General features: G+C 34.2%; 1 protein-coding gene across 3 annotated transcripts in view; it reads right to left on the bottom strand.

Moving 5' to 3' along the window:
- Positions 1-25,103, bottom strand: part of LOC118186602 (uncharacterized) — a 570,669-nt gene that overhangs the window by 317,420 nt on the left and 228,146 nt on the right. For all 3 annotated transcript variants that reach the window (XM_085816679.1, XM_085816680.1, XM_085816681.1), the window contains one exon: positions 3,633-3,697. The gene's annotated coding sequence lies outside the window, so the exon portion shown is untranslated. The remainder of the gene's footprint in view (positions 1-3,632; positions 3,698-25,103) is intronic.

Here is a 25,103-nt window from a genome sequence, read left to right as displayed (position 1 = left end):
ACCCGAAATAAGAAACCTCTGTTCAATATACGTGTTAATAAATATTACAATAAGATATTTAATGGATAATTGCTTGCTATCTACATCGCTTTACATAAATTTTGAAGTTTAAACTAAATCTGAAATTTCCAAAATGGAAAACAACTAAAAAGAGCTTTTCCACTTACGTAAGTTATTTCCACTTTACTGGAATTGTTTTACTGGTTTGTTATTTTATCTCATTCCTGTAATCTTATGGGAAATTTCAAGCAATCAAAAAAAAAAAAAAAAATTGACTGCCATTGATCTTCTTTGCCGGTAAAGAATTTGTTCTAATTGACGCATTCTATGGTTGGTTTCCTAAGTAAACAGTGTCCGAGAGGGAGCTACTGACCACCGTCCAATTCTTCGGCGTTCATCCCATGAGAAGAGTCTTCTCTTTCGCTTCGCTAACTAGGTGCCAAGCGTTCATTTACTCTTTTAATTTGTCACATGAACTAGTTTACGTTAAAGACAGAACTGAATTCTTTTCGGGAAAAAGAAAGAGAAAACGTTAATCTTTTACTGTACCATTTACAATTCTTGTATTTGTTTGCAACTAAGAAATAAATGTTTAGATTTCTTTGAAGTGAAAACTTGTGTTTAAATAGAAATAATTCAGTTATATCAAGTTTTAATTTTGCAATGATCTCTGCTAAAAAACAGCATAAAATCGTACTTCCAATGCGGCAGGAACTTATTAAAAATATTAGATGACAAGAAATTGATTGGTAACCACTTTTTCTAAGTTATCAGTCGAATGCATTCAAAAAGATGAATTTCTATTTAAAACGATCTTACTCCATTTCAAGTAATACTTACTTGAACATGTGGTTTTTAACCAATGATTGTCCGAATCATGTTTTATGGATACGTTGGCCCACGAATTGTTGTTATGACCATTCCACTTTATCTTCGATTCGTGCAGGAGAGAAGCGGAGGTATTTAACTGAAGCACAATCATGTCTCACAAACCACCGATTGGGAAAAGATGAGACGGTTGAGTTATCAAAGGTAGCACCTGGACCTCTTGCAGTGCATTCAGGGTGAGATAAGGCATATATAGCAGGGTATAATTTTATATACATATAGGCTGCAGAGTGCCATCAGTATATTAAGAGTTCCGTTAATCTGCACAGAATAGGCACTGTAAATGAACGGCTGTTATTACTAAATGGAATGTCAAATCATTATATCACATTGGAAGGCTATGCTATTTAAAAATGTAGGAGCATCTGCTCGGTGGCATGTAGGTTATACATTCTCAGATACTGAGTAATATTTGTGGTACCAAACTCGAGATGCACCGCAAAACTGCATTATTTCCTTTTACCACTCCACGCAGCTATGCTGGATCACCATCGCAAACATTCCCGACTATGATTCTATGTCAATAGAAGCTTTAATAAAGGGCGAATAAACACAAACCTGCATTAGCGAATAGTTGTAAAACTATCCATGTCATTCATACTGGTGAAGTGGGAATAATCTGCATACTTGACAAAATACGTCTAGTTGCGAACCGTGAGTCAGATATGGTATGACGTTGGACATTATGTGCAGCAATTAGTGTGCTCTGAAGTTTGTCTCCTTGCCTTGGACCACTACAGCGCTATACATTTCCTCCCTATCTCCAGTTTTCGTCAAATACGACCAATAGCTTTTGAATCAACACTTTCTTCTGCATTACCTGACTTCTACGGGATGAGAATTTATGCGAGGTAGAAGAAAATCTGGTTAATTTTAAATGTATATGTAAATTCTCATCCCGTAGAAGTCAGGTAATGCAGTTTTGTGGAAATAATGCAGTTTTGCGGTGCATCTCGAGTTTGGTACCACAAATATTACTCACTATCTGAGAATGTATAACCTACATGCCACCGAGAAGATGCTCCTACATTTTTAAATAGCATAGCCTTCCAATGTGATATAATGATTTGACATTCCATTTAGTAATAACAGCCGTTCATTTACAGTGCCTATTCTGTGCAGATTAACGGAACTCTTAATATACTGATGGCACTCTGCAGCCTATATGTATATAAAATTATACCCTGCTATATATGCCTTATCTCACCCTGAATGCACTGCAAGAGGTCCAGGTGCTACCTTTGATAGCTCAACCGTCTCATCTTTTCCCAATCGGTGGTTTGTGAGACATGATTGTGCTTCAGTTAAATACCTCCGCTTCTCTCCTGCACGAATCGAAGATAAAGTGGAATGGTCATAACAACAATTCGTGGGCCAACGTATCCATAAGAATCAACAGGAAATGGTGGCTTGCTGCTGTCCAAGTGGATAAGATCACTGAAAATTGAGCTTGCAAATATCTTAACAAACGGATTGTACGCATAAGGTTTCAGTGTTTTCCCCATGTGTAATGGAAATACGAGACGGTTTACCCAAGACTAGTCTTGTAAGAAAGCGTTCCTCCGCTTGGGCAGATTCCTCATACAATTTGCCTTAATTAATTGAGTGATAACGTAAATGTGATAAAGCTTTTAGTAATGATCTCTTCATGATCAACTCTTAATGTTTTATAAGATGCAAAAAAAATGACAAAATTTTTTATTTGTATGGAAACATAATTAGGAAACGCTATTTCCTTAGGAAAGAGTATTATTTAACCTTTTATCATTCGTATAAACTGTTGAAGTTATTTCCTTGAATGGAGAATTGGACGTACGTAAAAAGTAGGTTAAATTTGCTTTGGAAAAAAATTTCTAAGCTCCCCTTGAAAATTCCTGGTTGAATCCCAAAGAATTCCGTTCAGCACATCACAAGATATTGAAAGGGTAGAAAAGGAACAATCGATATAGAAAGTTTACGCCGCTCTGCGGAGTATTTTTGCTTTTACTTTGCTCTTCCTGTTGTTGTTTTGTTTACCTGTTTTCTAGCGCCACATTTGGCTACTTATCGCCACATTCCGCTGAAAAATTTGTTGTAGATTTGATTGGGCGCCTGAAGTCATTTTTGCTGTTCGAAATAATGAGAAACGTGTTGTGATTGTTTATTCGTCATTCATTTTTCAGTGGAATAATTTCTCATTTCTAATAAAACTATATTTTACTTTTAACACTGCAACTTAGTAAAATGTTAGAGTAGCGTATATCACAAAAACTGAATTTTATAAATTATTTGGAAAAGATTTTATATAATTCCCAAATATACTATTTGTTTTTGCTACTTGATTCATACAAGATTGCAGTAGATTTTACATATTGCTTTGCTTCGTATTCTTTATGAAATATAGTGTTCAGGTCATTAAAAGAAACGATAAATTACATATAACCAAATTAACTACTATTAAACATGCGGCCTGCATGAAAGCAGCTTCATTATTTAAAAATTTGAGAAGAAGACTATCTCAAATCTAGAAGTTTTGAGACAAATAGAAAAGTGTGCTTTCCTTTCAGTTATATATCAACAAAGTGTATCGATTATGATACGTATAAAGTGTTGAGAAATGCATAAATATATATATATTATCAAAGTTCTTATGTATATATTCACTGTTTGAGTAATATAAAGAATCTTAATATGCATATTATTCCTGAGTGGCAGAGGTTTTTCTTATTGGATATGGTAGAAATGAAATAAGATGCATAACTTACCGTCCAAGTAGTATTTTTTAACAAATTGATTTATTTACAGCTCACAGAACAGTAGTTTTAGTCATCTATAAATAAATAAAAATAAAAATTTTGTACCATGAAACTGAAAAACATATATAAATTCAATTATACAGTATTATGGAAAAAACTATTTGTATGAACAATTTTGGTACTCTTCTGTTATCGGGGCCAGATTCAGAAATTTATGTATGTATACATGTGCGCTGTATGTATGAGTGTATATGTGTGTGCATACATTCACATACATCCGTACCTACATATACACATGCATACATAAACGTATCCATCCATCCATACATGCATATGTACACCACTTCTGAGTCCGGTACTGATAACAAAAGAGCACCCAATTCTTTTAAGAAGCGTATTTTAAAACCATAAAGCTAAATCATATTAAATAGGATCACGAGCATTATATATCGTTTCAAATATCCGAGAAAATACGATCGTACGTAAAAAGATTTTACCTGAAAATGTGCTTTTACCAAACTGTTGAAGTTCAAACAATTTTACAATATGAAATTATTTTGATTAAACATAATTTAGATTTGCTAAACATTATATATTAAATATATGGTGCATAGAGTATTCATAAGAGATGGATATGTCGGATTGTTTTCTGTTTTAATTATTAACCGTGGACCTGTATTTCATAACAAAAGCCGAAGAATTTTATGAAAAAATATTTGAGTAATGTAGTTGGAAGCTTTCTGTAAAATATTAAATTCAAGGTTTTCCCTATTTTTATGCAGAATGAAAGTCCTCCTTAATAAAGCATTCATTTTATTTTAAGGCATGAAAAACTCAATGTTTCATTTTACATGCAGAATTCGCGGAGAATTTAAAGAGAATAAATATTCTAACTTACGTAATGTTTCAATATTTCTCACTACTTAAAATTTAGGCATTTAGAATAAAGTTCAAGAGCTGGTTTAGAGTAAATTTTAGTGTTTTTTTTTTCAGGGGTTTGAGGAGCGATTAATGGTTAAAGCAGCAATTAATTATCACTTTTCAAATTTTTAAATGCGAAGAACTCATTTGCTTCTGAATTAGAATCCATGTCAGACTTCAAAATTAACAGAATTTTAGTCAAAATCTATACCAGTCGATAAGTGCTGTTTTGTCTTTTAAGGCATTTTTTTCATTTCTGTAGACATGCCTTCGTGGTGTAATTGGAAGTATACTTGATGCATATTCGAGAGGTCCAGTGTTTGAATCCCGGCTAGGGCAGTGCACATTTTTCATATCTCCTGCTTCAAAAAAAAACATCTAATGACATTATCGCCTAATTGTAGATCTTATTTAGGTATGTTTTCCACACCCTGAGGTTGCATGCACTGGCTTAGTACTTTACATGATAGTAGCTACCCTGAGACCACAATAACAAAACCCCGGTTCCCTACGGCCAGAAAAGGCGATGTCTTCCTTTTCCGGGATTCCTGTTTCCGCGGTTGTCAAAAACGTTCCTGTTTCCGCGAAATCATCAATTTTCATTAAACCTCTTCCCAAAAGGGTTACATAGTGGGCGCAGAGTGGGCCTCGGTTTCTACCGAAATGTAGGAAGGCAACAAATTTTTAGATTTAAAAAGAAGAATTTTCAAAAGAAATAATTAAAAAATATTTACGATCTCAGATCTTTGCATGAATGAAGCTGATAAAAAAAGAAGAAAAACAGAGTTTCAAATTCCGTGATGATTTTGGCAATGAACTAAAAGATTGTTTCCTAAAGTAAAAAATAATATTTTCCCCAAATTATGCATAAAGGTGAGTTATAATAAAATCTTTCAGAATAAACATTCATTATAAACCTACTTTCTTTCTTCTAAAACGACGACTTCATGAAATAGCTGGAAAAGTGCAATCTTTGGTCTTGATTGCGCTTTTCAAGCTTTTAATTCTTTCAGTTATGCAAATCCGATGAACTACATTTTTTAAATTTTTATTCTAAATTCGATACTGGTAATCTTTATGTAGGGTTAAAGGTTTCTTTCCTTGGAGTTTCAATAATGTCAAAAACATCCATATTGATTAACATAAGCTGTGGAAATAACAGCTAATACTGTAGCAGAATTACAAATAGAATGAAGCTAAAGATTTCGAGATGAGCCTAAACTCAGACACGTCTTCAGTCTAACGAAGACTAACTTATTCACAAAGAAACTGCCCAGCTCTTCTTATGACCCATCTTGATATCTCTTGAGGAGCTGTGGGAGGGGGACTGTACTGTCTGATTTCGCGGGAACAGGAATAATTTTGAAAAATGCAGAAAGAGGAATCGTGAAAACGGACCTAAATCAGAAAAGGCAGGCTAGGCTGTCCCGGACGGTGGGTTGCTTAGGCCATCGGAGTGGGTAGTGTGACGGACAGATGCAGGTTCTTCAATTCCCCACCTTCATTTGCCTGGCAGTGGTGACCTTGGGCTACCGGTTCAGCAAGGAGTTGTAACAGTGAGTTCAAAAACTTTAAAACTCCGCCGCTGTGGAATGGGATCCCATTGCGAGCTGTTTTAGGAGTTGAAAAACTAATATTAAATTACGCTACAGAAATAAACTTGATTCTCGCATGAACACCATGTTGTTTAAGTTTTTTTTAATTCATAACACCTATCATACATAAACATATATGAGATTTAATTATAAACTCAGTATAATTAATCATGTAATCCGAGAAATAGGAGAAACAAGCAAACTAAACTAAGCACAAAATATATACGTTACATTCTAAAGATTTTAGCATAAACCTTTTTCGCAAGTCTTTCCGGTAAAAAGATATCAGACGATTGCAAAAGCACCAGCGCCAAAAACGACATGATTATTTTATTTTCAACATTTTATTAATTGCGAGCTCTTTAAGAGTAAGCAATGAGGACTTTCTTTCGGAGGCTTTTTAACAACCTCATACGAAGGTGTGGGGTCAGTCTGTGTAATGCCAAAATCAGAGATGGCCGAACACGTAAATTTCTTCGGATATTTATGTTTTTCCCGTGCTTACACAGACATAGGTATGTTTTCTCCAAGTAAATTGTTAGCAACTAGGTGAAGTTCCTACTCTACAACCTAGCAACGGGCATAAGAAAATAATTTATGTAGAGAAGTCAAATAATGCGCTTAGGAGGCATACATCAATATAAGTAAGTGACAAAAACGGTTACAATTTGAAAAAAGTGAATAAAAAAAACACTCAAAAGTTTATTCTCATTATAAAAGGTATAACCTAAACAAAGAAAGTGACGGGGTATATTGGAGTTTTCGGTTGCCTCTTCGAGCGCGCCCCAGCACATCCTTACTTCCAGGAGGCCAGTATTTATTGGTTTCTCGTTGAATGCGTCCCACCACCACCTCTTCTCTCTTTTTTACTCATGGAGATAAGGAAGTCTGTCTTACTTTTTACCTCCATGCTTTTACTATCTTCTTCACTCCCCTATAGCTGATACATTCTTGACCAATGACTAATGACACACTGTACCTATCGCGTTATATTACATATAAACTTTTTTGCATAGTGTGAAAAACTATTTTCCGAGGACTCACGACGTGTTGAAAGCAAATTTACAGAAATGGAAAAAGTATCACACACGAGTACGCGAGCGAAGTCTGCGTTTAACCAATAGAATTATTGAATAGAAAAAAAATCACGTGACACTCATAGAAGACTGCAAGTTCAAAGTGTTTCAGCCTCTGTTTCGTAGTCTGGTCAGAAGACTATCACATTCGGTTCGTTTTAAAGTGAAGTTTTGTTTGTAAGCAATTTAAGAACTCGGATAATACAATTAAATAGTTATTATAAGCACAAATAAGATTTTATGCGAATTAAGATTCATAAAATTGTTTAGAAATACAGTATATAAAGAGAATTAAATGGCTTGAAACACCATCCACCATACACGTAGGTTGTTTTTTTTTTCAACCTCCGATCGCACAGTATGATGGCCAGGTATGCGGCAGGTGGTTGGTGTGCGTAGTAGGCGACTGCGCATTTCCCTCTCCACACGCTCTGTCACTGGCGTATTCAACACGCCATTTTCTGTTGAGTTGCAGTCACGTAAATATGGCTGTCGCTATTGATTCTCCCGCCAAGTGTGAATTGTGAGCTGTTATTCGTTTCTTGCAGGCAGAAGGGAACAGTGCAGCGGAAATTCATCGAAGAATGAGTCGAGTGTATGGAACCAGCTTTATGAGTGATGGCGTTGTCCGCGAATGGTGTCGAAAGTTTAAAGATGTCCGAAATGATGTACATGATGAAGGGGATCAAGGACTCAAATCTGTCGCTGCAGACGACATTGTTCAACGAGTTGACCAAGCGGTTAAGCAAAATCTAAGGTTCACCATAAGTGAATTATCGGTGAAATTTCCGGATGTTTTAAGATCTTCCCTGTACTCTATCGTTATTGAACAGTTGTACTCGCTGGGTCCCACAGATGTTGACTGACGACCACAAAATTCGCCGAATGGTTGCAGCGTTTGAGTTTCGTGACCGTTATAATACTGACGGAGAAGAGTTTTTGAAATCCATTGTGACAGGTGATGAGACATGGGTTCAATATGACACACCCGAAACGAAACGACAGTCACAACTATGGATGCACACAAATTCTCCAGAGAGACCCACAAAATTCAAACGAACCTTTAACAAACGTAAGGTTATGGCAACTGTTTTTTGAGACCAAAAATGTGTGTTGCTTGATGAGTTTATACAGCCCGGAACAACAATTAATGCAGATTCATATTGTGAAACTTTGCAACGCTTACGGAGAGCTATTCAAAACAAACGAAGAGGCATGCTGACGTCTGGAATTGTTCTGATCCATGACAATGCCCATCCTCACAGAGCTCGTGTAACCCAACGGCTCCTTCAGCAATTTCAATGGGACATTTTCGAACATCCACCATATAGTCCCGACCTAGCGCCGAGTGACTTTTATCAGTTCCCTGAACTGAAGCAGTGGCGTGGCGGGAAGCGCTTCCAAAATGACGTGGAGTTGAAAGAAACCGTCACATCTCACTTCCAATCATTCGCTGGGATATTTTATGAAGAGGGTATTGCAAAGCTTGTTCACAGATATGACAAATGCCTCAATCGTCAAGGTGATTATGTAGAGAAATAACCTGTATTGTACATTACTTTTGGTAATAAAATCTGTTTTGTATATTCAACCGTCTTTTCTTTACAGCCCATCGGAGATTGAAAAAAAATAGCCCTCGTAATAAAATCAACTTCATATCTTTTTAATCTTTCCATCCTGTCTTTTGATTTGCTTGCTTATGTGTGGTATGGGAGTACGTGTAAGGGAATCTGTGCAATAATTAAAGCGTTTTGTAATTTGATCATTAATGTATTATTACACAAGTAAATTAAAAGAAAAAGTTCATCCAATAAAAGTTTTACAGATATGCTGTTTTTAAATATTTTTAGCACCATATGACATTAAGCCAAATGCTCTCGAAACGCGTATGTGCTTGTAAATAAAAAAAGAGCCCGTTTGGAGTAATATAAAATCTGAAAACTTTCAGGTTTTTCCTTTTTATTATTTATTATTTTTATTTATTTATTTATTTTGAATTTCGAATAAGGTTCAAATTTTAACAGTTTATGTAAAGTTATGAAGAGAATAAAATATGCAATGTGGAGACAAACAAAGAGACAATTTACTCAAGAAAAGCACATATATCATTCCATAATGGCTTAATGGTTTCTATTTACAGTGCATATTTTTAAACTATATTGAAAACAATAATACTAATAATAGATAAAATAGGAAATGTAAACAATAATAATAAATAGATAAAATAAGAATAACGCGTTTCAAAATGAGAAAAACTCCCTTTGATTTACAGTGGCTACGGGTGTGGTTCAAACTCGAAAATTTCCCTTTTCAATCCAGCGCGCTCGCAGCTCAGCTATCTGTGATACCAACTTTTACGAAAAATAATGTAACAAATAGAAATCACTGCAAAGTTAATTTAATTAATATTCAATAAATAAGTGCCGTATGACTGAAGTTGCAATTGTCTTCGAAAATTTCGTAACTGTATTTTATCGAATCCTCTTTCACAGTCAACTGCTTTAATTTAGAAGCTGTTATACTGTTGATGTTTGGTTTTGGTGAATTTGATATTGGGATACTTATAGAGCTTCTCGTTACACCTCAAGTAATGAACATTCGTAATAATTAAGGAGAATTTTGTGAGGCAGAAAATGTGATTTCGTAGAAACTGTAATTTATTTAGGTTCCTATTACTGACTGTGTTACATACAGGTGAAGCATATGAATATGAAGGTCGGATCATTGCTTTATAAATCTACAGTTTTTCTCTTTAATGAGAATTTGAAATTTATACCAATCTATGTGGTTTGCGAAATTGAGGATGCTCTAAACAATTCTGATGCTATTATTCCTCTGGGACAGTTAAAAATCTCTTTTAATAACTCATCGCTATGTGGTTCTGACGTCATATTCAAAAGTGTAAACAAAAGGTTTTTCCGACTATGACACGTGATAAGAACTCAGTCAGCTATTATGGCTGTTCGTTCACGTCGCGGGGGAAAAAGCTGAAACGAGTAAATTCAGGTTTACATTCTCTGCGTAATGCGAATTTACGCCGGCGAAAGAGAGAAATTGAGGCAACTACGCCGCGAGCGTACTCGTGTGAGCGGGCCTTTACAATTTGCAAATGATATCTTTCGACAGAAAAGTAATGTAACCCTACAGAAAATTTAATAATACATTAAAAATACTGAAAATGATTGACTTAGCGCTGGATTTATAATAACAAATCGAATCTTGGGTGCATTTGAAAAATCCCTAAAATCTGCAAATTGTATTACAGATTGAGGATGGACCGTATTTAGAAGACTGTTTTCTGGCGTATTCGGCGAAGTAAAGAAGCGATGATTAGCTTGATCGTTTATCACTGATGTGTTGGGAAAATCTATAAAAATCAACTTCAATAAAAAATTAAAAAAACAAAATCTGAAATGTTTCAGATTTTAAATTACGTCCAAAGGGGCGTTTTTTAACATTTTGTGTGTTACCTTTTTTTATTAAATATCATGTTCCTCGCACTTAAACCATAAAATCCAGTGCAACAGCAATATCGCAAAATAGTTTTAAAACGAGCATATCTTTAGAATTTCCGATACAGAGACTCACGCGCTGGAGATAAAAATGTTTTTTCTGCCCAACGTTGCCATTGCTCGCTTTGAAATCCTTGAGTTTGTTAATCAAAAATTCGTCAAAGTTTTAAAAAATAGAAAATCGATCATAAAACAAATTTCAAATTTCAAATTTGGTCTTCCACATGCTCATATTCGTTGGAGGATTACGTTATTCAAAATTCGATGACTCTATGTACCGTTGTTTTATCACAATACGAGAAATATACATACATTTATGCAGATTTTTCATTATTTAATTTCTTCAAATATAATGCAGGACTCTAACATTTTGTGGCAACAGTTTGAAAAGTGAACCGACATTTATGAGTCCGACGCAAAATGCCAAAACGAAACTAATAGTCCTTCGGGATTCAAATCCCTTTGGACTAAAAATATACTGGACATTTTGAAAATGATAACCAAGATGTACATGGATCACAAACACTGTGAAAAATATGTGGGCCGAATTTCTGAGATAACTTCTCAGACGAACATAAAAAGAGTAAAAAAAGCGAATTCCTCTGGAAAGAAAATTCTAATGTAAATGTTAATTATTTCATACATTTACTTACTGGGAAAATAATTTATTTCATACTTAAATACAATAAATATTGCTTCAACATTGTATGTGTGCTAGATTCTATCATTCTGCTTACGGTTTCTGAAATTATACTTCATGGAAGAGGCTCAGCACTTTTGATTCAAACACATCCATATGCCTTTTCTTCGATTTGTCCATTAAATGATCTGTTGAAGGGAATTCGTCGTTACTTACAGGTACTCTACGTCCAGCAATAAAACTCTCTGGATTCTGGCAACAAAATCACCACATACGAACAACCAAGCAATCATATTTGCTTGTTCCAACAACAACAAATTGTGGCAATCATTTCTCGCAAGGCGGAATACTCTAAGAGCTCGAAGGAAACAGACAGAAAGACGCAATAAAATGCGTCTCTCGGAGAATCTCTCATCCAGGCGAAGTAGATAATAAAAATCCATGGAAAGGAGAGAATACTGAAAGGAATTCGTTGTCTTAGAATCCTATTTTGCCCCGATGTTTCTAGACGCCATTTTAACGCTCGATAGAAATTGGCTGAAAAATTGTTAACGGAAGGGACGTACATCAAGGTGTTTGCTAGTGTTGTTTAACTGAGTGGTCAAAGTGAAACTATTTTAAAGTTTACATGAGAACAGTAGCTAAGAAATTTTATAAAATAAATAGCAAACATTACACTGTACACAAGGTACTCTTTCAGATTCGGTTTTCTTTTAGTTCTTAATAAAAACTTCACAACATTAGAAGAAACTATTATCGTGATTCCATAAAGTTAAATTCATGGCATGATGTACACAAAGTGTATTGTTCTAAATTTTATTTGTTATTCCGAATATGTAAAGCGATGTTTTTATAGGATAAAATCAACTTAGATTGTGGTGAAAAATGAGACTTCTTCATTATAAAATAAATTTTAAATTACCAAAATTTTAATCAATAATAACTTTGAAAATATTTAATTTTATTATGGTATTTTTCTGTGTCTTAAATTTTCTAACTAAATTTGTGACCTTTACATTAACCGTTGGTGATGTGTTAGAAATTTAAAGGGAATACTGAGTTCTTTAATCACCACAAAATTCCTACTTTTTTATGTATAATATAAGTAAGGGTATAAATATAAATATAAAGATTAAAATATAAGATGAATATAAAGAAGATTTTAACAGTAAACGATGAGCTTTGCACTTTCAAATTGTTATCGATTGAAAAGTTGTAATGCATTGTCTCATTCCTAGATTCGTTTAATTTATGGCTAGTGTTATGAATAAGAAGAACAAATCAAATGCAATTGTATAATGAATAATTATTAAATTGTTAAAAAGAGAAATTTCTTGAAATTATTCTTAACGACGAATAAATGCTTCCTAAGTTAATGAGAAAAGAAATTAATGATAAGCATATTTATAAGAAATGTCCATTTTATCATTCGCAATATACGGACATTTCGCAAAACCATTGCAACATGACTACCTGGAATTTTGACTACAAATCAAAACACTGAAAGAACAGAAATCCTCACATTTCAGTCGCCGTGAAGAAATGAGGAGAATTTTTGTCTTGCATTTTAACTTTTGATGGATGTTTTATGCACACTTGAAATCAAATATTCCAGCATGAAACGGTGCACTAATTTCTAAACTGCTTCACTGAAATTTAAAACTTAATTAACACCTGGAAAAGTTCTCATTTCTAGTTTGGGGGATTCTTGGGATATTGTGTTCAGTGAAGGACATGCAAGACCTACAGTTAAATAAGTGTTGTACTATTATAAACTTTTGGCGAAGGTTAAAGCAACCTAAAAGAATTCTTATTCACAATATCCTCTTTCATTAAAGAATGTAGGACAACACAATCAACACAATAAGAATAAGAGAAACTATACTGAAAAAACTATGCAGCTGTTAACTGAGGTAATTAAAAAAATAGTAATTTTTTAAATAAGCTTATTATTTTATTTCTTACTTGTAAATTATATGTCAGTAATGAGCTTTTAATAGAGTCTATTCTTGAATCATCCTCGTGTATGAGATTTAAAAAGCTGAAATTGGGAGACAAATTTAGAAATAAATTAAATCCGAAGAGAAGTCGATATTAAGCAACAAATATCTTTCTCATCCTAATTTTGCAGATAGAACTTTTCTTAATGAAACGTGTGTGAGTAATTTATCAGAAATTTCAACAAATATATTCTGATTGCATAAAGCAAAATCTATAAGAGCATTCATTTAGTTCTGCTACTGAATGATTAGGAAACTGTTATGCATGTACAATTTGTGAATGCAGTTCTCTCTTTGGTAATATTTTTATTTATACAAATTGAGTTTATGGAATTAATTGTGTTATACATTGTTAAAATACAGTGGATGGACAAAAATATGGAAACACCTTGTGAAATGCATGCTTGAAAAGAAAGATTGATTTTAATGAAATATGTAGGTGGCGCTGGCGTTTTTGACTACTGACGCCACCTATACAACTTCGTAAATGTGCTAAACAGTTCAGTTGTTGTCGGAATACTGTTATGTGAGGTTGTCATTGCATTATGTCAGAGTTAACAGACTTCGAACGTGGGCAAATTGTTGGAGCACGTATGGTAGGTGCTTCCGTAAGCAAGGTAGCCGAGGTGTTTAGTGTTTCAAGAGGTACTGTATCAAAGATTTATTCCGCATATTTGAAAAGTGGAAAAACATCATCTGCTAAATCACAGCGCGGACGAAAGTGTGTCCTGAGTAATCGTGACAGACGATCATTAAGGGCAATTGTGACAAAAAATAAGAAGACCACAGCTGCAAAAGTTACTGCTGAGATGAATGTTGTGTTACCGAACCGTGTGAGTAGCAAAACAATTAGAAGGGAGCTTCATAAACAGTGAATTGCTGGCCGTGCTGCAATTGAGAAGCCACTCATCAGTGATGCTAATGCCCGTAACAGGAAAAGGTGGTGTTTAAGTCATAAAGGCTTGGACTATAGAGCAGTGGAAGCGAGTAATATGGTCTGACGAGTCTTCTTTCACATTGTTTCCCACTTCTGGCCGAGTTTACGTCTGGAGAACGCCATCTCAAGCCTATAATACAGACTGCTTGTTGCCAAGAGTGAAACATGGCGGCGGTTCTGTTATGGTTTGGGCAGCCATATCGTGGTTCTCTACTAGCTCCATGATAACTGTGTCAGGGCACATGACTGCCAAGACTTATGTGAACATTTTGGCCGATCAAGTTCATCCCATGGTACAAACTTTGTTCCCCGATGGTGATGGTGTCTTCCAAGACGACAAAGCCCCTGTTCACACAGCTCACATTGTCCAGGACTGGTTTTCTGAGCACGAGGATGAGTTGTCCCATCTCCCCTGGCCACCACAGTCACCAGACCTGAATATTATCGAACCTTTGTGGTCTACATTGGAACGGAAAGTGCGTTCTCGTTATCCACCGCCAACATCGTTATCTGAACTTGCCACCGTTTTGCAGGAAGAATGGTATAATATTCCCTTGGCAAACATACAGGAACTGAATTTATCCATTCCGAGAAGAGTGCAAGCTGTTTTGGATGCCAGCGGGTTTCCTACACCATATTAAGCAAAGAAACATGTTTTTTTAAAGGTGTTTCCATATTTTTGTCCAACCCCTGTATGTTATCCACAAATAACATTAAAATAAATAAAATGACATAAAATTAATTAATTAAATAAATCATTAAAATAACATAAAATTAATTAACTATCTTATTTAAATAAAAAATCTTTTAGATTTCTTCTAATCTCATTTTTCTTATTTAAGTAAAAAATCTTTTTTTCTTATATTTTTTAGAAAAGTCTCCTTTTTTTTTTGGTTTTTTTCTTCTTTTAATCTTAAAAAAACTTTATTATCTTATTTAAATAAAAAATCTTTAGAAGATAAAGATAAGGTTAAATTTAAAAATCTAGTCTTATTTTCTAAAGAAGAATATAAAGATTTAAAAGAAAAGATAAAAAAGAAGATAAAGATTAAAAAAATCTTTATCTTCTTTTTTTCTTAAATCTTTCATTTATTTTTAATAAATAAATGCAAAGAAAGGAACGATTAAATTTTAAAGTGGCAAAATACATTTAGTGATTTTTCTGAGGAAAATTTCATTAGTAATTGTTTTTAATATTAATTATAAAAATTACTTAATATTAAGTCCGCGCTTTTCTCGAAGACTGAAACAGGTAAATATAAGAAGGCAAATCTAGGAAGAAAAAATTTTCATAGCATATACATTGAAATGCAATGGACCAAAACGACTGTGTAGTAATAGAGCCATAGCTTTAAATGAAGACTATCACGATGCCGTAAATAATTAAATCCGCACCGAAATAGCTGACGCATTTTTTGTACACCTGCAATCGTTCCGTACACCATAAATGTGCAACACGGGACTTACAAAAGCAAGTTAAGTAAAGCATTAAATATTAATGCGTAAATAAAACGAACAAAAACCAGAGAACAACAGTCTATACTTCCCAAAAACAGGTAAGTTCACACGCCAGACTTTTTCAAATCATTCTTCAAGCATAATCTAGGACCATTGAAGGTAAGGCAGGAAAAGTTAAATATTCCACATCTTGAGGTACGTTTTTTGAGCACTCACATAAATTATTTGATGATAGATTGAAGCGAAGTAGATAACTTGCAAGTGTACCGTGACCAGATAAAAAGATAGATACTTTAAAATTAATAAAGAGGAAAGACTCGGCATGCAGTGTATGTTAAACAGAAAGAAACACTTTATGGTACCCTCAGCATTACAGGATAAAATATATTCCTTATTCCATTTAGATAAAAGCTTCTTATAATAAAAGACTTTCAATAACTCTTTGGTATGCTAATATTGATGTCAATGGGTAAATTTAAAGTATCATTAGTTAAAAAATCAGCTTTTTGTTTCCCATAGAATCCATTATGACCACAGACGCAAGACAAACGGACATTAATTCTTTTATTTCCAGCTGACTCAATTACTTTTAAATTGTCACTTTTTTATACTATTTGCTTTCTATTCATGCAAAACATGATACATCTCTTAGAATTTTAGTTGTGCATTCAAACCCTAATTAGACTACCATCTGCAAACCACATATCATAGTGTTTTAATTCAATATTCTAACTTGCATGAGCAGTAATACTAATAATACTCAAATGGGATTTTTTTTGCAAATAAAAGCTCTGTCCGTTTAAAAAATATCAAAGGCTGTTTGCTTTAAGCTAACTGGGAGCTGTAAAACCCTTCGGCTAAATCAAATTAATTTTTTAAATTGTTTAGTGAAACATGAAATAAATTCTACGCAATCACGTTTAATTAACTATATCTAATATACGTTTAGACGTTATTTATTATATAACAAGGCTCATAATTTCCTTTGGAATTTAAGAGTTTATAGTATAATATCTACAAGAAATACAGTAAAAAATTAGATTAAGCATCTAAAGGATCTTTACTAATACCTAAAGCATCTAAAAAACTGAATGATTATTATTATATCCTGTCACAAATTTAGAGAATTAATAGGCAGGTGGCCAGTTTAACGCAAACATTCCAGTTACTGAGAAATGCAATATTGTATGCATGTTAGATTTAGTTAAATAGGAGACGGTTCATACTGTAAAATGGAGGTTTCCTACCAAATATCAAACAGCAGCATCCACAGGCAAACAAATTCGTATGTGGTAAAAAAAAGGTTCAAGAAAATTAGCTGTGCGCTGCGATCGAAGTCTGGCGCATCCCTAGATAAGCATATATCGAGCATCTCTATAGTATATACAAAGTTTAGAAATATTCCTTACCTATTGACACACAAATTTGGGCTTTTTACGATATAGTTACTGTGCTATAAAATTTCGAAATTATGGAGGGTATCTCAGTCACACTGTAGTTTAGATGAAACCTAAATTAAGTAAGCTTCTCAATGTAAACATGTTACATTTATAAGGTATTTCCCCCACATTCCTAGCGTGCCTTCGTGGTGTTATGGTCAGCACACTGAGCCGGTATTTCAGAGGTCCGTGGTTCGATTCCCGGCGAAGGCGGTTGCTAATTTTTCCTCTTGCCTGCTCCTAAAATCCTAATGTCTCTACACATTTAACAACTACGTAAATAATAAAATCTTCTGTTTTGTAGAGAATCTAACATTCATTAATACCTGCAATTTGCGTAAATTCCAGATAGATCGGCTAATAAGTTAATGGATGTAAATTCATTAGAGTACCGGCCACTTTAAAATGCATCAGTTGCTCACATACTATTGTGAAACTCATTGGGATACTACGGTTCAGCAGTTATTTAAAGGTTATATTTATTTGAAGCACATTTTGGAAGCCTGATTCCGGTTCTAACATGAAAAGCGTTTTACGTCTCCTTGTACTATTCCGCCATTCATATCCGCTAATTAAATGCCGAAGTGGCAAGTATTTAAACTTTGACTAACAACTGAATAAGTTAGAATAGTTTCGTAATAATACATACGAGAAACAGAACCTATTCATAATAGGTTATGAAAGGTTCTGAAAAATATGACTCAAGAAATTAAGTCTTTAAAAACTGACACTATAAATGTACACCTTGTTCCAAAGTTCCTTAAAATAAATCAGATAATTTTATGAATGCAATTTAATTAGTGGGACAGATGAGCTGTAAATATGAAATGAACTATGTTATATAGTCTCCAAAGGAAAAGCGTGCAACAGAGTAAAGTTTTCGGTATGCATTTTTTACGTACTTACAAAACGATTCGAAACAATACATACAAAATTATTCGAGGTATGCAAAAAGATCGTGTCAACATTTATCATAAAACTGGAAGTAAGATTTTCGTTTTGATAAATTTAAGGAACAATTAAAAGGGAAAAAATTATCAATATTAAAATTTACCATTTCTATATTGAATATACACTGTTTCAAAATTAAAAGAACCGCTGATTTAGCAAGGAAAGTTATTTGATTTGGAATATATAGCATAATACTCGTATAAAAATAGTTTTTAAAATGAACAAGAAAATAAGGAGTTACGCAGGTGAAAAATCGTATTTTAATGCAAACAACGATAATTTTACAGCAAATGCAGCTAATGCCATAAAATTTAATTACTTTCCACACTTTCTGGACATGATAAATTAAATAATTTTTTTAACTTTCCTGATTGTATAAAAAAGCATGTGTCTTCCTAGAACGCTCAGCATGGCTTCACACTTGCGAACTATCGTTTTAATGAAGTGGTCTATGAGATTATGAAGGATTCTTTTTCATTTTTCAAGAATAGCATTTTGCAATTGAAAAATGAGTGTCAATGGAAGTTGTGATATAGCAGCCACAAATCTCCGTAATTTTCACAAGCCTGTTCTATTGAATTCAAAGCCAGAAAGTATGTCCGCCGCTCTAGACGCTCTATCGTTTCTTCTTCAAACATATAGTTCACAAAAACCACGCAATAAACCTGGGCGTTGTTATGCATAAAAAAAAGTTGAACTGCAAATGGAAGCAGTATAAAGAACGACTAAGGGTCTAAGAATCTTATTCTTGCACATATGGCCAGTCATAAACCCATTCTAAGTGACGTATAAGTCAATTACACGCACATAAACTTATCCTTACCCAAGTAAGCTCATTGTTTCCAGCGGAAAGCTATCCATTTTTGAGGTATGCCGAACTATATCGGATGCTACCATCTTTCAAGTTCATAAATCGTCTATTATGTGGACGCTGAAACTGTATTCATTAAAGAAGAGTGCTTGGTTCTACTCAACAAGTACCCAGTCACAGCGTTTTCGAGCCCAATTTTGTAACCGGCCAAAGATGCCCAGGTTTATTGGTTTATAAACAACTGAACCTATGTGAATAAAATTGAAGTACCTGAATTATCCTTATCGAATTACCTGAATTATCCTTATCGAATTACCTGAATTATCCTGAATTATCCTGATCGTGAATTATCCTTATCGATAATCTTCCTTTGATTGCCTATTTAAAGGATTATTTTGCAGCTGATTCACAAATATTATCACGAAATATATTGTTCACAAATATTAGTCATATCTCTACCTTAACCACAGAGCTTAAAAATACTACCTATTTCTTGGAATTGACATTACAAGCATGCAGTTATATTTATTTTGATTCCAACGTTAAATGCTATGATCATAGACTTCGACAGGGTTCCATCTATTCTATATATCGTCATGTAGTACTTTGTGAAAAATTGTGTTTATTCGACATGTTAACATGAGATAGATATAACAAGCTGCCTCTTCCATGGTAATTGGTAAAAAGAAGGCAGTTCCGAAAAAACTAATGGCAACAGATTTGCACACACACACACAAAACAAACAAACAAAAAAAAAAAAAAAAAAACTAGCTGAATCATTACATTTTGTTACTGTCTACCATCTCAAACCACATGCAACCTGCCGAAACACGCTTACAGCGCAAGTTTCCGAAAGGAACAGGGATACAGCGGCACACTCAATCCTCTATATTCAACGCTGTTGCCCACATTCAGCTTTGTATGTAGTTCTGAATAGATGCGTATATTTCCAATATGATTATTTGTTTATCAGCTGCCCATATATTGAGATTATATACTCTACTACATTAGCTTACGTACTAGCTACAATTTAGCTTTCTTGTTTATACAGGAATATTACAATTTTGTCTTTTCCTGATAACTCAAATTCATGCATATGCTCATGTCTTCTGTAAATCAAAATCAATCTGTAGCAACATTAGTGTATTTCGAAGCATGAAAGATGAAAGCTGAGCAACGTCTTCGCCGGGAATCAAACCCACGGACCTCTGGAATACGTGCCCAGCGTGCAGACCACTACACAATGAAGGCACACTAAACCACTACACCAGAAGGCGGGAGAAATAACTTATATATTCCCCCTTTTAAAGGGCGACTGGGTTGTCAGGGAACCCAATCGACATGTCCCGGGTGTGGAGAATCAACACCTACCACCCTTTTAGTTCGGGCGCCACTGTAGAGATATTAGGTTATTTCGAATCAGCAGAGATGAAAAATGACTAACACCCTCGCCGGGAATCTAACCACTGACCTTTCTGATACGCGTCGAGACCACTATACCACGAAGGCACGTTAAGAATGCGGCAGGCTAAGAATCAATAACTAGCTTCCAAGCTATATACTGTCATTTCAACAGAGCTCATCTCCCTGTCATAGTTCTAACAGATTTCGACGAGTTGGTATCTAAACTCGGTATGACTAACACCCCGGTAGGAGCGGTGATAAGTTCCGAACTCCCATTTTATTTAATATTCGCTTGGACTCAAGTAACTTTCTGATAGCTTTCTTGTTCGTATGCATTTCGAACTGTTTCATATTGTCGTTTTGTTATTCGGAGGGAACATCTGACGTTAAATAAAATATTACTCAACAACATTGACTATAATCTTTTAACGAAGGTGCCTCTTTAACTCTGTAAACTTCTTTAAATTCCTAGCTAGCCTACGAAATCATTGCTTGCTCCAATTTCTATGAGTTTTGCACTTAGAAAGAAGACATGCTTTGTGCTTTATTTACTAAATCGTAATGAATATTTTTCTTATTTTGAACTTTAATACAACTATTTAAAAGCTATGTTGCTTATTTAGAGTTCTTCTCATAGAAAAAATGTTCCTTTAAAATGTTTTCCTTCATTTTGAAAAACCTATGTTCTTGGAAGTACATGTGTAGGTCAATATTTAAGAATGGATTTGGTTTGGATTGGTAGATTACGGCAAACTGCATAAGGACAATCTGCCTATGGGGAGTACTTAAGAATGTCAATCCTATTGCAACCGTATTGCAATATGAAGAACTTGAAGCTACGTTTTTATAATTATTTCCTCAATATCACAACTTAAAATATTTATATATAAATCCATTATGCATGTTGAGTAGGTCAATACACAGTATTTGGTTTTGTGTCAAAATACCTATATTAATACAATGCTATATATAAATCTAATACATAGCCTTAAGTCGCGTTTTCGAGACATGAAAAGCACAAGTTGAATTCCGTCAATCGGCTCAGTAGAACGGGAGACACAGATTCTGTCTCTCTTTTCCCTTTTTCCTTTCTTTTTTTTTTCACAGTGTACTTTCTTAAGAGAAACGTTGAAACTGAAGTCTTGCATCGAATAATAATATACATCAAAATTTTAATTTAACTAGAGGGAATAAAGCGATACTATGTCCCCTTTATAAATGAATTCATCATTCTTAATTTAAGATCGAAAGTATAAACGTGTTGTTGTTACGCTTAATTTGTTTCACAAATATGTTACGATTTTACAAGGCTGTTATTTAATTATGTAATAGTTACTAGTAGTCCGTAGTCATTTTTTCGCTTCACATTCAATTTTAAATGCTTTAAAAATGTGAAGAGTAATATTTGTAGTTAGTAAATTACGGTTGCTCGTCTTGCGCTATTTATTTGTATATGTATGTATTTGGTTTAGTAATGTTATGAAAAATAAAGAACATTTCAATGCGTCGTAATGCTTTTTCATCTTCTTCCTCTTCTCTGTCAGCGATGAATTTTATTATACGTTATTTACATATACACACAGTCACAAAAGCTACAAACCGTCTTCAAAACATTATTTACATTTATACGGATATTTAAAAAAGTAAATAAATAAATAAATACAGCGTAATAAATTTCTGAGACATACATTTATGTCTAATCAAGAAAATAAACTATAGTTCTCTGAGTTTCAACAAAATATAATAAAAATCGATGCTTTGCATGTCAAAAAACTCTAAATACAGAGAAAAAAGTAGGTCATTTACTTTGGTCAACCGAATCAGAAAATAAAGTTAATACCGTGTGGGCCCAGCTTTTGCAAAACATTACCACTGTCAGTACAGTAGCATTGACGGAAGAAGATTTGTTCCCGTACATGGTGTAATTTCAGACTATGTGCATTAAATTGTGTCTTCAGTTTCTATTCCTGTAATAGTAGACTGGCAGACTGGCCGATCACTTTCATCCCATACAGGCTGTTTACCGGTTTCATTTGACGATCAGGGTGGTGAATGCAATTGATTCTGTACTTTATATCCTTAATAGTCTTAGCAGCACGTTTTGACTTATTGCCTTGTTCAAGAACCAACTGCTTCTTAGTATCAAATTTTCAACACATATGATTACAGATTACTTTGCAATAATTTCAGATAAGCGAATCGGTTCATAGTCCAATCTATGAAAACTAATTTAAACTAATTTACCTACTTCAGCAGCTGACACTGGGTACCGAAATGATTACACTCCATCCACCATGTATAATAACAGGTATCAAATTTTCCAATTTCAATTCTTCATTTTTCTGCGACCAAAGCTTTCCGCGACTATCGCTTCCGAAACTACTAAATTTACTTGCATGAGTAAATAGCGCTGTTTTTCAAAAATAAGTCTTTGTTTAGGTATTTATTCGCAAAATTTAGCCGTTTTTGTCGATTTTGAGATGAGATCGCAAATTTACTTCTGGGAGCTCTGTCATTAAATCTTGTTTTTCGAAGAATTCTGCACAGATCTTCCGAGTAAACTTTTTTTCCAGTTACCATCGCAAGGTGTTCAGTTAATTATGGGGCTCTAATTTTTGGATCATTTTTATTACAGTGCTGCATGATGATGACAAATTTTCCTCGGAAGTCTTATTCGAGATTAGTTAAATATATTTTCCCTTAACTTGTAATGTTTACACATTTCCCCTTGACTTGCAGTCTTTATTTTGGTCTGTACAATTGTATGACTTTTTTTTAATGATTTTAACAATTACACAATGAGATTTCTTTTCATGCCTTAATTTTACAGCACATTTTCTCAAGTCTAAAGGAATTTCTTTCCTTCGATTCATTTTTTCAAACTACGATCACCTTTGCAAAAGAGAATCGAGATTCTGAGTTTCATGTCTTGTTAAAATGTTCTTATAAATTCAAAAAGGAAGAAGACGATGGCTTTGTCGACTAATTTTTGTTTGACACCAAATTTGGCAAGAAATTACTAAGAGTTGCAAAACTTGGCGACCATTTGGCTACAGTTTTGCCCGGTAAGAGGGTGGGTATATACACATAAATATGTACGTATGTTTGATGAGGCCGACTGCAACAAGGAAAAAAGGTTCATAACTAGGTATTACAGCAGTTCGATATACAAAATTTTAAGTTATAAAGCTATTAGGATTTGAAATATGCGTGACAGACGTCACGAAAGAATCTCCTCTGAATGCATTTTATATCCATTTCACAATCCGTTTTGGAGAAAAAGTCTTCTATTCTGTCCGTACTTACAGATACCACGCAAGTCCTACAAATGGATCCGAAAGCGGTCAAAATCTATATTTTTGTTGGAATATGATAACGGAAATTTTTCGCCATTGCAATATTTCCTTTACTTCGCACAAGGAAGTGAAAAACTGCTGCTGCAATCTTTACAAAATTTTGGACCATGGCATAATTTAAGACGTAGACTCGAAATTAAAACATATTGCCATGTCATGTAAGAAATCTCCATTTTGTGTCAGATTTCATATATTAGATATATTAGAACAACAGTATATATGAATCTAACATACATAAATCGCAGTTTCGAGACATGAAAAAAAAAAAAGGTTGAGTTTCATCAATCAGCTGAGTAGAACGGGGGACATAGAACTGTGCCTAGTCAGTATACATACCTCTTCTTACAGGTATATAAACTTTTATTCTTTTTTTCATTTATAAATTTATTTATTTCTTTATGTAAACCTCGTGCAATTTAGTAATGCGAATTGAATTTTGTCGCTTATTTCGTGTTATAATAGGAAACAAAATCTTTTTCTTTCACTAATTATGTTTCTTACACACGTGTCCGGAGTTTTTAAAGGCAAAGGAATGCTAATTATTCTTTTAATTCTTTAAAGCACTTCACTTCTATTGAACTAACGCTGTTTCAAAGGACTTATTCCAAAGTTCAGTAACTTGATCTGACTCTGATTTGGAATGAGGAGTTTCCAGGTTTAAGGGCAAATGAATTTGCTCTGCGTCGCATTATAACTTCGTTCCCTAACGTATTTATCGATTACTGTGCCAATAATCGTAAAACTTCGCACATATCGCACCGAACATTCACACTGAGTCATATCTCTGTGGCCCAACTTAACTGCGTTCGGCGACGATCCTCTCTCTCAAGCTTTTGTCGTCGTTTAAGCAAGCGGATCTTGACATTTGTGGGGCGTAATCCCCCGTGCGTGCGTGCTCAAGTGGGAGGTAAAGTGAAGGAGACAGACCGTCTTCTGTCTCGGCGTCTCTCGAACTTCATTTATTTACCGGAGAATGAGAGAAACAAATGGAGCGAGCCGTGAATTACGATGGCGGATCACGTGACATATGTAATGGAGACTAATATTTGGTCGTGAGGAAATAAACGTTCTGTTCCCTCCCACGACGCTATCCGTAGAGAACCGATGCTAGAGAGAACATTGCCGAGTACTATTTGAGTTATTGGGAGAATTATATGTATAAAGAGGTGTTAGAAAATAGAAAGAAATAATTTATTGATACCCATAAGGAGGATATTGTTATTGCATTGAAAACATTAATGTAGTTAACACGTCATGATATATTCTTATTCCATTTAATGGGTTATATTTATGTCCGATTTTGCCCATTGATACAGATTTGTCCACTTGTAAGTACAGCATGCGATTTATTTCACATGCAGGCAGATCTACACTTAATG

This window comes from Stegodyphus dumicola, chromosome 5 (genome assembly GCF_044657685.1).
Source record: "Stegodyphus dumicola isolate Sdum_Otavi_A_Nest chromosome 5, ASM4465768v1".
NCBI lineage: Eukaryota > Metazoa > Arthropoda > Arachnida > Araneae > Eresidae > Stegodyphus > Stegodyphus dumicola.
This window is presented reverse-complemented; position numbering and strand designations above follow the sequence as displayed.